Below are 15,900 nucleotides of genomic sequence, written 5' to 3'. Positions count from 1 at the left end.
TGTGAGTCCTTCTAAAGAAAAACTCCACCTTTATCAACAAATGCTTCTTCCCTACCTGTTGTTGTGTATCCTTTTAGAATATCATTTTCATGGAATTTATTACCTTTTCTCTTTATATTTAAATATTTCTTGACTAAAGTTTATGGCAAGGAAAACTTGTTATTCTTCTCATTAGCAACTTTCGTTGTTGAGCTAGCATTTATAGATCCCTTGTTACCATGTAGGCTTCAAATTTGAAAACCTTGATGATAATAAATAGAGTACAATCATGCCAAGGAATCTTCTACATGGTTCCATCAGAGAAAAGGGCAGCCAAGCCCACTTTTTCCAGTAGGAACAATAGATAAAAAGAAGGAAACAAAATAAGGGCAATCTAAATCCCCATTTTTACATAAAGGAGAGCAAGGTATCTATGTGCTCCTTATCTCTTAGGTTCCCACTTGACCTCCATCCTACTACTAGAAGATAATGACTCCTTTTCCTTGTCAATTTTATCTAATGACAATCTGGTAGCTTCAAACACTAGATGTCTTCAATTGGTGAAGTGCCCTTTACAACTTCATTGGCATTGACGTTGGTGGGCTTTATCTTTGGAGGCTCAAAGATAATTTGCACAACATCTCTCATTTTGGTCTCTCCAGACTTTACTCCTCAACACAAAGCATTTCCATGTAAAACACATGCATCGCCTCATGCAATGGAACACTAGAGAGCCTTTTATCTAAGATCTTGGGAACTCCTTCAGTTTTAGATTTTTTCATCTTTCTCACCCATTGAAATGTCCACTCCATCACCAAATTTTCCAACATGCCTTCTTCCTGTAACTAGCTCTAAGAGAACCACATTGAAGCTATATACATTGGTCTTCTCATCCACTTTTAATATGTACACATACTCTGGATAAAACATGCATGAATCAACAATTATAGACTAACTCTTAAAAAAGGTACATTGTACATAACTGACTGAGACTTGATATATTAACAGTATTGTACATGAATACTTCATAAACCCAACAATTAAAAGTGTTTTGTATCGAATCCTATGAGTATTAAAGATCGTGAAAGATTGACAAACACATTTGAAAATAATATGTGAGGAAGTGTCATGTGAAACACTAAAAAAAAGTTACCTAGTACAATGTAGCCATAGGAGCCTATTATTGCGAACATGCATTCAAATGCTCCAAAGTCTTGCAGAATTGGAGGTAAATAGAACTTAGCACATTGAAGCCATATGTGTTGATTCTATCAGAAAAGAAAGTTGAAGTGGTGAATTTGGTGTAGTGTTGCATCAACTATACCTGGTAGATTGTTATGTGTAATAGAAGACATAGCTATGAAGGTCACTCCACCACTTTCACCCTCATATTTGAAAAATGGGAGGCATTTGGTTAATAATAGATTAATGACTCACTTTAGCGAAGATGATGTCTCCTTGGAATTAAAGACTGAAGCCCTTCCAAAAACTTATAGAATTATATAACAGGTGGAAACAAGAAAATCCAACCAGTATAACATCAAATTAAAGATTTGGATTTATTCTGTTTATTAACTAGATTAGAGAATGACCAACAGATCTTTTCCAAATGTCACCATCATTGTCATGTTGCAAAATGATAGGATTGTAGTTCACAATCATGTATTCATGTCAAATTTAATAGTGGGAAAATAAGGACTAGTGGTGGAATATGCTAGAGACATAGGGTTGTATCTAGGAGAACTTGGACTGGAGGATGGTGATGTAGGACTATATCCTAGAGATGTGGGACTGTAGCTTGGAGATGTGGGACTGTAGCTTGGAGATGTGGGACTATAGCCTGGAGATGTGGGCTATATCTAGGTGAGATGGGACTATATCTAGGAGATAAGGGCTATAACCTAGGGATGAAGGGTTGTAGCTAGGAGATGAAGATGGTGAGAAGGCCATCCCACCAACATAGGTAGAAAATTGGGCAGCTATAATTGGTGAACTATGGAGAATTGGGCTTAGAAAATATCTAAGTGACATCATTGCATCATGGTGTGGTGTTCCCATTATTGGGGACCAAGATGGTGTTATGCCAAAATCTACCATTCCTTCCATATAGTTAGGTAGTTAGAGTTCAATTTCTTGTTGTAGTATCTAGTCATTCATGAAGGTGATAATCTTGTCATTAATGTGAACAACAATGGGCCCTATAATGTGACTCTTCACAGTAATTATAAAATACTATGCTCCAAATTATACTACCCATGTCCTCATTATTTTTATTTTTATGAACATTAGATAGATCTTCTGTTGAGATTTAATTATTTGTGATTATTGAAGGCATGGAGTGAAGCAGTTGAAATCATGTTGGGGAGATGGACCTTCATACATAACACAATGTCCTATTACACCAGGGAACAAGTTTACATACAAATTTATAGTCATAGAACAAGAAGGGACGTTGTGGTGGCATGCACATATTATGTACTTGAGAACCACAGTGCATGGAGCTTTGGTCATTAAACCCCAGCTTGGAAAGGCTTACCCTTTTCCTAAACTAGGTGTTGAGTTTCCCATTGTTTTGAGTAGGTGTTTCTTTTCATATTATCTATATAGAGATCAAAATGTGTACTACTCACTTTTATTGTATTCTCATTTAGATAATGTATTTTCATTTAGTTAATGATGCAGGCAAGAAGAGAATAACTAGAGCCAAAGGCTCACCTAGCTATCCAAACCACCCTGCAAGAGATAACATAGAAGAAAACACAACACAAACACAACACCAAGGAGAGAGAACAAGATATCTTTTATTAACTCATCAAATATTCACCATACATGCCCAGTTATAAGGCCTTCTGGATTATGGCCAATTACCAAAATACATTCACATTCAAAGATCTAACAGTAAATTCGCACTTTTAGTTCTGCTCTTTCTAATTTTCTTCCTTCCAAAAACTTCTTCTAAAAACCTACTTAGCTCTAATCCTATACTCTCTATTTATACTTGCCAAAATGGCTTACAGAACATTCTAGAACATGGAGAAGCCATGAGTCAGCTCTTAGCAAATATAACTACCTATACAAAAATTAAATGTGAGCCAAGTCAGCCCAAATAGGAACCAGACATTGATAACTTAGCACCCACTATAAACTGGCACTCGGCATCAACTAAAAATTGGCACTATGCATCCATTGGAAATTGGCAACTCGACACATGAAGAAACACTAGGCACATGAAGAAATGCTCAGCACATGAAGAAATGCTCGGCACATGAAGAAACATTCGGCACATGAAGGAATGCTCGGCACATGAAGAAATGCTCGACACATGAAAAAATGATCAGCACATGAAGAAACACTCAGCACATGAAGGAATGCTCAGCACATGAAGAAATGCTCGGCACATGAAGAAATGCTCGGCACATGAAGAAAGTAACTCGGCACCAACTGTAGGATGAATAAAATGAGCAGGATAATAAGGTAACCTAGGATGCTCCTGCATCAGTTAATGAATACAAAATAAGAAAATTTCATCTCTACATATGCATCCCCCCTTTCTTCAATGTAAACCTCTTTTACATTTTATGTTCTCTATCTAAAAGCTTTACTTTGTTAAAATTCATATATTTTTGTTATTTGTTTGTTTTGCCAACATAATAAATGATATAACAGATCTTGTATCATATAACTATCCCAATCATTTCAAATTGCAACTTTCAACAAAGTCTCCCATGAGGCTTCAACTTCCTGAACAATGCAAAGAATAGCCTGATTGACAACTTTCATTCCATCGAGTGGCTTTTTCAAGAAATTGAGGCTCTGAAGGACAAAAGCAACCAATCCAACAACCAAGATTTTTACAAGGACTAGGAAGCCAGAGGAAGCAAGGACCAGGTGGGTAGCCAAGAGAAAGATAGAGGCTAGGTCTCCAGAGACCATCACGATGACAGACTCACCCAACTTGAGTAGAAGGTCCAAAGGCTAGATTTTGTCCACCAGATAATCACCAAATAGATAGTGGACATCCTTCACACCTTGAATGAGAATATTGTCAATCTAGGGGACTATCTGACTACAACTGGCCTTGAAAGGGATGTGAAGCAAAACACAAAGCAAGGATTCAACCAAGATGAATTTCAAAAAGAGGCCAGTGACTTGGTGAATTAGGGGAATCAGATGAACACTCCTACCAGGATTCAGGAGGGCGTAGCCAGTCAGAAGGAAAATGATGTTGCAAAAACCCTATAGGCCATGGACATGGATGGCCACTAGCTTGTTTGTGTGGCTTTTCTTTTCTATCTCTGGCCTTTGTACTTTGGCTTCAGGCCTTCTTTTGTCTCCAGCCTTTTGTGGCAGTTTTTTGTTTGTTTAGTCTATTTCATCTCACTCTTTTTGCTGTAAAACTTTGGGTTTCAAGATCCCAGTAAAACCTATTTTACCTAATCAAAAACAAAGTCTCCAATGAATATTGACTTATGAAATAAATTTGGTTGATTGTTAAAGTCCTTACCAATGTTAAATTATGAAGTAAAATTAGTTTATTGTTAAAGTCTCTTATTGAGTGTTGAAGTATGAGCTAATTAAAATGGTTTATCTCTGGTGTGTATAGGGGAATGGTGGAATTTGAATGTGGAAGATGTGATAGCAGATGTGCTGGCAAAAGGAACCATTCCAAATGACTTTGACACATACACCATCAATAGCCAGCCAGAAGATTTCTTCCCTTGCTTTGCTAATGGTTTATAACTAATTAGACCTACTCTAAACTATCATGATAGTCTATATTTAAAAATGATACCTTATAATGAATGAATGAATTCAATGGGTGCAGATACAATTAGTATATTGGTCTAGAAGGGAAAGAGCTACCTACATATTTTATAATAGGGTCTTTTGGGTTATTTGTGAAAAATAGATAAATATGACATAGATAAAATACTCCATTTTTTTAATGTGGATTATTTAGGTTTATAAAGTAAGTGAGATATTAATCAATGGACTTGTTTTCATTGGCTTTACTTTTTAGACTACTATTTAGGGGGCCTTATTTTCAGCTTGACATTGTAACTTATAACATCATTATCAATGCATTTTGTAAGATTGGTAATCTTGACCATGCTTTTAGAATTCTTGAATGAATGCACAAGGAAAGGAAAAAGTCATCAGCTTGAACATTTACCACCATAATTTATGGGTATGCAAAGTCTAAAGATATGAAGATGGCTTTAAAAATAGTTAAACAGATGATGGGATGTGGCTGCATTCCTAGTATACAAACGTTTAATGTTATCATATATGGTTTAGTTCAAAAGAAGCAGGTAAGTTCCCATTCACCATTGATTATTTGGGACACATTGGTATTAGAGTGTAATATAGTCAACCCTCAATTCAAGGTTATAGCAAACAAGTACCAGATATTTACATCATTGAGTATTGATATCTTCTCCTATAATGCAAGAGACAAATGATTCATCTTATATTTAGGATTGCCAAAACTTTCCTCTTTTGTTTCAAATAGGCAAGTAATAAAATTGCCTTTGATAGATCATTGAAAATCTATTTCAAAGCAGAAGGATAATGCTCTCAATATTAATGATGACATGTCATTGGTTGGGGTATCTCCAAATGAGCATACATACACTACTATAATGCAAGGTTGTGCATCTATTGGTGAGATTGGCAGAGCTTTTGAGTATTTTACAAAGATGAAGAGTGAGGGTTTGAAGCTTGATGAAATATCATATGGAACCTTGCTTAAGGCATGCTACAAGGTAGGAAGGATGTAGAGTGCTCTAGCAGTTATAAAGGAAATGAATGTGGTTGGAATCAATAAAAAGGCTTATATTTACAACATTTTGATTTCTAGGTACTTAATCTTTATTCCTTGTAGTCCTTATTATTCTGAATTTGATTTTATTGGGTTACTAGAAAGACAATGGCATTTAGTTTGTATTTTTCTAGATAGTACTTTATAAACTTCATAGACTATGATCAGATTTTGTTATATATAATTTTGTGAGGAGGGTATATTAATGTCAACTGGGACTTATTCTTTTGAAGAATTTTTTCTTGGTGAAAAAGCATATGGTTTGTGGCAATATGGGAAAATAATAGATGTTGATAGTATCATTTTTTTTACTGCAATTTTTGGACTTCATTGGTAGCATTCACCTAATATTAGTTGGGCATATCTAGTTTAGGAAAGCTTTATTTAGTTTTGTTCCAAGTTCTATTGATGTGATTCCATATCAGTTGTTTCCATGCTTTTTCAGTAGGAAAGAGTTAAGGTTATTTTTGGGCCATTTCCAGTGCCTTAGGAAAATAATTAGGAAGCATCCATGAATAGGAAGAAAATTCTTTATTGTAAATCCTTTTAATGAACTTAAATGTTAGCATGATAAATTATTACCATTGTAATGCACCTTTGTCAACAAGATGAGCTCTTATTGCAATCAATTGAACACCTAAAACCTATGAGCATAATAGTCCCATGAAGACACATGTCTTGTAGATACGTCAACCCAATGAAGACACCTAACCTATGGATGCAGTGATCCAATGAGAGTTTGAATTTTGGCAATTGTCATGCGAAATTGCTTGTGATATTCATGCAATCTATGATTATTCCATATGGATGTAGATGGTTGTCCTAGAATTAAACATCATTGGACATATAAATGAGTAGCATATGTGTATGTATTCATGTATTTCTCTACATGCATGAAATAAATACTTGGGTTAATGATTTTTTTAAGAAGTATTATATTTGATGTCTCTTGAGTCAAATTTAGTCCAAGAAGCTTTCAACTCTACTTTATCTGATAGGTGTGGAAAGTGCTTCTAAGTTCAATTATATGAAATCCTTTGAGCTTTTTGAGAAGGTCATGTTATCTTCAGCACATGCCAAGTTATTGCATTTATGTTGAAACCTTGTTGTCATGGAAGATCTTTTGTGCATCCTCATGGTGGTTAATTCTTTGAAGGGCCTCTGTAAGAATATCAAACTTGACACCCCTAATGGTTTGTGGATTTAGACTCTAGTTTTAATGATTCATCTGTGGTTGTTGATGGTGCCAATAGCTCTGCTCTGTCTAACCAGGCTTGCACAATGGAAGCTCCCTTGCTCACTTGCATAAATAGCCCAAGTGCTAGATGCAAGCTCTGCCCTTAGCATTACTTTCCAAATCACCGAAATGACACACTAGAATGACAATAATTATCAAACTACACTCGCAGTTTTGTGCCAATGGAGTAAGAAAGAAAAGCATCTTTAGGGAGTTGCACATAGCAAATGAGCTGCTACTTCATTCCACTCTTATAGATCTAATGTCATTGATTTCATTTGGAATCTGGGACTTCATCCATCCTTTTCTTACACAAGAAATGGCTCCATTCAATGGCCATGGGGAGATTCCAATAACAAAAGCTCTCTCGTCACTCATAATAAGCAACCCAACTGCTAGATCACTTTCTAAGAAACCACGACACATTGGAATGACAACTACTACCAAACCATTCTAAAAATTGTACCAATGAAGTTTCATAGAGATGACTTTAGGGAGCCCTTGCATAGCAATCAAGATGCTTCACAACCCTCCAATAGAAATGATACTAATGCTAATATTCAAAATCTAGAAAATGTGTCTTTCTTGAACACCAACACTGATTCTATTGGAGGGTTATTGGCAACTTTTTTTATCAAATCTCCCATTAGCCACGATAGGTTCATAACAAATTTCTAGAGTGCCATACAACCACCTAATGCTAGATGAGGGCTCACCATTAGATCAACTTCAAAGTCGCTCAACAGACATGCTATAGAATGGTAACCATTGCCAAGCCTCTTTCAAAATTGCATTGGTCAAGTGATCAAAGAAGATGATCTAAGAGAGAGTCCATTGGTAGTTATTCATTGGGGGATTCACACATAGAGCAAATTTCTATAGTAGTTATGTAGCATATTGAAGGTAACCAATATCACTGCAACCCGCTATATTTTTTTTAAAAAAAATTAGTTTGGTCAAAAGTTTGACTAACTCTTCAAGATTTTCCACCAATAATTGGTCAAAATTTCAACCAAACCTTTGGCTATGACCATGGCATCCTAGTCATGGGATGGGCCAGAATTAGTCAAAATTTGACCAATTCTTGAAAGTTTTCCACCAAGATTTGGTCAAAATTTTTACCAACCCTTTGGTCATGACCATGGCATCCTGGTCATGGAATGGACTAGAATTGGTTAAAATTTTGACCAATTCTTGAAAGTTTTTCACCAAGATTTGGTCAAAATTTTCACCAACCCTTTGGTTGTGACAATGGCATCTTGGTCATGGGATGGACCAAAATTGGTCAAAATTTTGACCAATAATGACAAACTAGGCTCAAAAGAATCTCAATATTTTTGACCAAAGCATTGGTTAAAATTTCAACCAACTTGAGGTTTGGTCAAAATTTCAATGAGAAAAATTGTGATGTGGTGCTTGGTCCCACTTTCGGCCAACATGGGTCAAAATTTTGACCAAAATTTGTCAAAAATTGGGTCTAAATTTACTAGTGGCAGATTTAACAATCAGAAACAGAGGGGAACACTATTTCTTAGCCTCCTAGCATACATCTACTAGAAACAAAATAAAAAAATGGAACTTAAACACAAAAATGGGAGAGTCCTACCTAACAACCAAAAGGGCTAAAATAGGAATCAACCAAATAAAATAAATATCCCACAGAAGCTATTGAAACTCATGGAAAACCAAAGTCTCCTCGATCTGGATCCAATGAGACCAGTCTTGTGAAAATCTCATGCTCGTAGCTCTCATAATGAATAGAAACACAATCCTTTAGAAGAGGATTTTAGAAAAAGCTCTCAAATTTCTAATTTCCAAAGGTGAGGAGTGAGGAATTAATTTCCTGTTTGGAAACTTATCCACTTTTGAGTGAATAATCAATTAGAGTAAATAACGAGGAAACTGGTTAAACCCTGAATCAACCCAAATGAAAATAGGCTATTCCAAGTAATTGAAATTCATCTATGGAAAAGCTGCTAGAAATTAAAATTAATTAAAATAATGCCTACAAACCCTTAAACCCAAAATCACAAAAAACCTTTCAAACTTTTGCAACAAGGCGAACCTATAAATTCACAAACACACACAAAATTCTAATCACATAATGCAAACGAGTCTGGATTTATAAAATCATTGAAAGGTTTAATTTAAACATTTAAATAAAATATGTCGACCATACAAGGATGATATTGGTAGAATATGAACAGTTGAATCACTAACCCCATGTGCCACTACCAGGGACATAAATCCTGCACACTAAAACAAATGATCAAGTTCAATTTTACATAATAACATAGCCAAAGCAATAAATGTATTAAATAACCTAATTTAACCATTTATTCAATTATACTGAAATAATCCATTTACGAGTAAAAGTACAAAGTTACGTCACCTTTCAAGCCAACTTATCAGAATGACTGAATTTGAGTATTTCTATCTAAAAATCAATTCTTTTCAAACATATGATTTAGATAAATTCATTCTAGCTAAGTTATTTATGGTCTCACACTTTTCCAATTGGAAATGTCTATTAAATGCATTTTTTATACTAGTTTGTATCCAATTAGTAAAGAAATAAAATTATTTCAGAAAAGTGGCATTTCAATAGCTCTTACTATTTTTTATGGTATTTTTCAATAACATATAAACACCATTTTATAGAGCTCAAATTCAAGGATATTCTCATATAGATTTTATAGTATTTTAATTGGTTATAGTATATTGTAATTAAAAAATTCTACAAGCACGTATTTTAACACTCGAAAAGGTGTCAGTTTTGAGAAAGACAAAAATATTAAATCATATAAAAAAAATTAAAACTTTTTTGATGTTCTAGAGGAGAGAATCCTCTTTTAGAATGTATAATTTTTCTCCTGGTTAGAATAGATTTGTTTCGAAAAATGTGGTGGGAGATGAAAACTATCGATTTAAGGTGAGTTGAACTTTGAATCATTATAAAAGTGAAAATATAGCTCTAAAGATTATTTTTATTTTTGATTGTTCTAGCTATATATGTTATCTATAACATAGTCTGAGATCAAAAGGAAATAAGTTAAATTCCATATAGTTTTGTGGTGGGAACTACACCCCTAATTTTTAGCCTTTTTTAGCAGCTAAAAAATTATCTATAAAAATAAAGAAAAATTTCAATTCTTATTCCAAATAATTATTAAAAATTTTAATCCTAAACTTCATTCATTTCTAAACATTTCATTAGTTTACTTCATTTTCAAATTAAAAATATTAATACCAATTTTATGTCATTGAAGGTGAACAATTATACTTTTGTTAGCATTTTTCTTTACAAAAGGGTGACACAGGTTTGTGCTTTTACCCTTACATCACTTATGTTCGCATAAAGAACAAAAAATCAAGAATGAAGTAAATAACCATACCATTAAATCCAACATGCAACATAGTTAGAGATATTTCCAAATATCGGATAACTAGATATCATCACAAAACATACTATCATCTCAAATGGCATCATCATACAAATATGATCAACTAAACAATGTAGTAATCTAACATCTATGATATTAGAAATCAATGTATAACATCTTACCCTCAGGTCATCTCAAATGTAATAATAACATGAGTACAAGTATCTCTTAGGTCAAAATAAACAAGGTATAGACTGCAAACACAAGAGGCACTACACTAGTCTAGGAACAAGGCAACCAAGTCACCATAGTCCTTCCACTTTGGCCAACATTTGGGTTGTGTATAATTTACAATCTCTGATTTCTAAATCTAGTCCTACAAATTTTTTATCAGTTCTTAGTTTCCTTATGCATATGAAAAAACACTCTTTCTTCCTATTTTATCCTAGATCTTATGTTTCTCAATTAAATTTGCATAGTAATAGTCCCCACAATAGCACTTGAACCTTCTTGAGCCTAGTAGATCATCTTCCTTCCACTATAAGAGAGGAGATATCTCTAAGCTTCCTAGTGTGTTGATGTGAGATATTACACCCTATTTGCTCCACCTTATAAAAAAAATCAAGAGTCATCTCACACTCATCATCCCATTGAAAATAGACATTTTTCTTCATCAATCATGTAAATTGAAAGGAACAGTCAACCAAATCAAATAAAAATCTACAAATTGTCTATATCTTCTATTATAGACTAAGAATTTGTGATATATTGTTAGGTGAATCGATGTTATTGATTACATCAATGATTTTTTTATCGGTGTCAATCTTACAATGAGACAAAGTGAACGTTAATAATTTTTTGGAATCTACACCAAAGATACTTAAGAAGATTCACTTTCAACTTATAGAATCTAAGTATTCTGAATTTGAGACAAAGATTTTTGAAAAGATCTTTGAATATTTAAGAGTAAAGTTTCACATTAATAGAGATTTGATTGTATTCTGAGAATCCATCAATAAAGGAGAAAGCCATGGCCCACCCAAGAGTCACCAATCATATCAATATTGTACTATCTTAAATAGGAAGAACTCTAATTTAATGAAGGTTTGGCACCTAATTAATTCAAGATAGTCAATTTCCCCCTCTTCTTCCCTTTTTTCCCTTTCCCCTTGGTGGAATTGGGGTAAAACTTAATAGATCCTCTTTAAACTTCCAATTTTCATGGCGCTAAGCTCGAGGTAGCATCTATTTCCCATTAGTACTATCTTTCCATCCACCTTTCTACTTGAAATCTACTCTTGGAACCAAAATATGGTTTCCTTGGGATTAGAACATGATTTTAGGTTCTAAGACCTATTTTGGGGTTCCCAAATTGTCCCTAGCATTTTTGCACCTGATAATTAGGGTGCATTTCATCATTGATTGGCCAATCAAGGGTGCACTTGATCCCTAATGAGGCCATATTGTTGGCCTTTTTTCTTTGCATCCCATGTTTTGGATAATCAAGTGTTAACTTCTAGGACAATTGGCCCATGGGAGTTAGTTAATTTTGATCTCTATATAAACCCCTCCACTTTCTCCATTTATCATACATGATCATTACAAGACATCACATTCACAAGTATTCAAGCATCCACAAGCTCTCAATTTCAAGAATTCAAGATTCAAGTTTCAAGACTTCATTCAATCATTCCTCCATTGAAGATCAATGATTCAAGCATTCAAGGAATTAAAGGAGTTTATCTTCAAGATCTCCTTTAATCTATTCAAGATCATTTGGCACATCTTCTACATCCTTTCATCTTTATCTTCTTCTTCCAAATCCATTGGTGAAGTCAAGAACATTGCATTTGATGCAAGAGATTTGGCTTTGTAAGGTCAATCTATAGATTTACTTTACAGTTATGTTATTTCAATTCAAGGTCATTTCCTAAAATGAGGTTTGACTGAGGAAAACTCCCCTTCAACAACAAAAACCATTTTTATTGTAGGTTTTAGATATCATATCAATGAATAGGTTTTAGATTCAAGTACCCTTTTTTTCTTTCTTTGAAACTACAAAAATAGAATCAACCTTGGACATAGTAAATTAGGGTCAACTACACCACTAATGCACTAGTTTTCCCTTGATGCATTGGTTCACCCTTGAAAGATTGTCAAAAGATTTTTGGGTTTTGTCCATCATGTAGTTTCATGCCTTTATTTGAAGGTTTCCTCCCTTTTTATCACTACAACAAGAACACAACATACTTCAAAGGTGAGATATTTTCCCCTCCTCTGTCAATTTATCATATCTATATCTAGAATTTACACACATATTAAGGGTCTTTAAGAATTTACACATCTTTCCCCTAGTCTTCTAGATCTAATTTGCATTAGTGTTCCTTATTCATTTGGTTAGCACTAACGTCTCTAAACATATCCCTCTAGAATTGGGATTGAAAGGTTTCTCTTCTTTATCTACTCCTTTGTATATTACACACTTACACATATAGGTCAGTTATGTGATGAACTTATGCTTTATTATGACTACTTATGTTCAAGTATCTAATCCTCTTAGTGGTCTTCCTATTCATTCCTTGCTTGTGAGTGTTCTGTCTATTTCATTGCTCATTTCACAACCTTCATATAATAGTGTTCCTTTCACTTATCCTCACCATTATACTATGGTTCCTAGTGTTCTACCTATAGTTTCTTCCATCCCAGGTAATTTATACACTTTTCCTAGTTTGTTGAATGTTCTTTTTCCCTTTGTCCCTTCTAATGATTCCACTATTCTTAGTTTGGCTCAAACGGTGTCTTCTTTTCAACAACAAATTGCTTCTTTAATTCAAACTAAGTTCAATGTTCCTACATGTGATTTGGGTAGTCCTTTGTCTTTTGACATTACCCATATTGTTGCTCCTTTACAAGATGATATTGTTCATCTTGACACTTCCAATGGTAAAGGTGATACTCTGACACATCTTAAGACTTTTCAAGTTTTATGTAATGACTATATATGTGATCATAGGATTTTAGCTAAGTTGTTTGCTTCCACTTTCTATGACAAAGTTTTGCAATGGTATTTCTTTTTACCACCTTATTCTATGGATTCATTTCATAAAAATTTTAATGCCTTCATACAAAAATTTCAGAATAATATTGGTCCTTTTACTTCTTTGACTGATTTGGTTCATTGTAAATAAGGTCCTAAGGAGAAAGCGACTAATATTATTGGTAGATTTAAGCATTTGCATGCTCAAATTTCTTATCATGTGCCTAATATTGATATACAACATATGTTTATTTCAAATTTACATAAAGATATTCCAATGGATCCTATACCTATTGATAAGAATGATGCCACACCTAATCCTAACAAATTCCACAAACCTAACGACTATGTCAAGACCAGTAAAACTATGAATATAGTAGATGATCAACTAGTTTCCACCTCTTAGATTATCACTACTTCTTCCTCTATATTTTAGATGAATTGTAAGTTTGATATTCTCTCTAGGTATCTACATTCCATTATGACTAGGTTTGTTAGTACTAATATGATTACACTTCCTCTTGTCAACCCGCTTTTTCCTTCTACTAGATCAAGTCCACATTTTAATCCTCAAGCTTTTTGTCAACATTAATGCTAGTCTCAACATGATACTGAAGCTTGTTATTCTTTGAAACATAAGATTCAATATTTGATTGATGTTAATACTTTATCTATTGAGGGTCAAGATAGTGGGAAAAAATATGTGGCACCTCCTAATCAAAATATTTAAATCTATACTAATCATTTATCTTAGCACACCACAAATGCTATTGTTCAACATCTATCTTCTTCTATTCCTCCTAAAGTGAATTCTTTGTATAATACCTTATGACAAGAGAATGATAATAATCTTAATGATGTGGAATGTTTTGTTCAACCACCACATCCACCAAAAGAATGTATTCCCTCTACCTCTAGTGATCAACCTAAACTAAAACACAATCATACTAGAGCCCTTACTATCTCATTTACTAATTCTAATAAGTTTAAGGCTCCAGATGGTCCTCTTTGTATTTTAACTTGGATTGCTAAATATCCTTCTCGTGGGTGTCTTGTTGATCATACTTATATGGTTAAAATCATCACTAAAGAACATCTTTATAATAAAAGGAAACAACATGACTTATATGACTCAGTTGATACTTGGATTTAGACTTATAATGGTTTATTGTATCATTTGCAAGGTTCCATCTCTTCTCCTATTGAGCTTTATGGTAAAGTAGCGAGTAGTACCTTTTTTTTTCATTCCTACTTCTACTAAATTTCAAGTGAAGCTTAGCTTACCTTGGTTGAACTCCATGCAAGCTATTTCTTCTCCTATTCATCAATACATTAAATTCCCTTATGACAATGAGATTAAGAAGATTAATCATAGTCTTTATCATCCTTCCAAACCTTGACATTGTGCTACTCGTGACTTCTTTTGGTCTTCTCTTCCTACTACTCCTCCTATCTTTCAAACTATATGTTCCATTCATATCAAGAATATAAATGTCAAAATATTGTTGAGTTAAGTGAGCCTCATGGTCTTTTTCCTACAACTTTGTCACCCATCTCTTTGGATTCTTTTATTTCTAATAGTTAGCCACATCTTGCATCTCTTCACCCTCCTAGTGTGATTCCTCCTACTATCATGGACCCTCCTCCTAGTATGGTTCCTCCAAGTGTGGTTCCTTTTTCTACATCTCAACCTTCTATTATTCCACCTCTTGTGCCATCAAAAGGTAAGGAACCTATGGTTATTTATCCTCCATCTTCTCAAAACTTTTCTAATAAAATTAAGTGTAACCAACATGCTCGAGAATGTCAAAATAATTGTCAATCTTGTGCTAAAGCTCATATAAATGATTCTCATTAGCCCGTGTATGTTGATGAGGTTAATGATATGCATTTTCATATTTTAGATTCTACTACTATTAATTTACATTAGGAAGATACTTTAGATAATGAACATGAGATTATTTTTATTGATGTTGATTTACCTATCATGCTTTATACACAACTTAAACAAACTTGAGCATAGTGACACTCCTATGCTTACTTCTCTAGATTTATCCATTGTTCCTACTATGTTGGACATAGCTCCTCTTGCAAGTTTTCCACCTTCTCTTATTTCTTTTGACCCAGGTAGGAGAGGAGGACAACATGGTTGAAGTGAGTGCTCTAGCAAACTAGATTTTGTGTATTTTCTTGTTGGTATGTGCTTCCCTTTTATCTTTTTTGCTAAATGTATGTTTAGATTTCTTAAAATGACCCTTTGTTTTTCTATTGGTGCAAGGTAATAAAGAAATTTTTGTGTTTTGATATTATTCTATTTGTATCTTACTTCTTCTATCTATCATTCTATGTGATATTTAGCATGTGCTATTATTTGTACTTGTATCCTTATGTTTTTTGCTTGAATTTGCAATTTGGTAGCACCAATTCTTTTTGGTCTTTGTGA

The sequence above is a fragment of the Cupressus sempervirens genome, chromosome 10 (genome assembly GCF_028749045.1).
Source record: "Cupressus sempervirens isolate cs-2001-9-10 chromosome 10, ASM2874904v1, whole genome shotgun sequence".
NCBI lineage: Eukaryota > Viridiplantae > Streptophyta > Pinopsida > Cupressales > Cupressaceae > Cupressus > Cupressus sempervirens.
The sequence above is the reverse complement of the archived record's forward strand: the minus strand, read 5'-3'. Positions refer to the sequence as shown.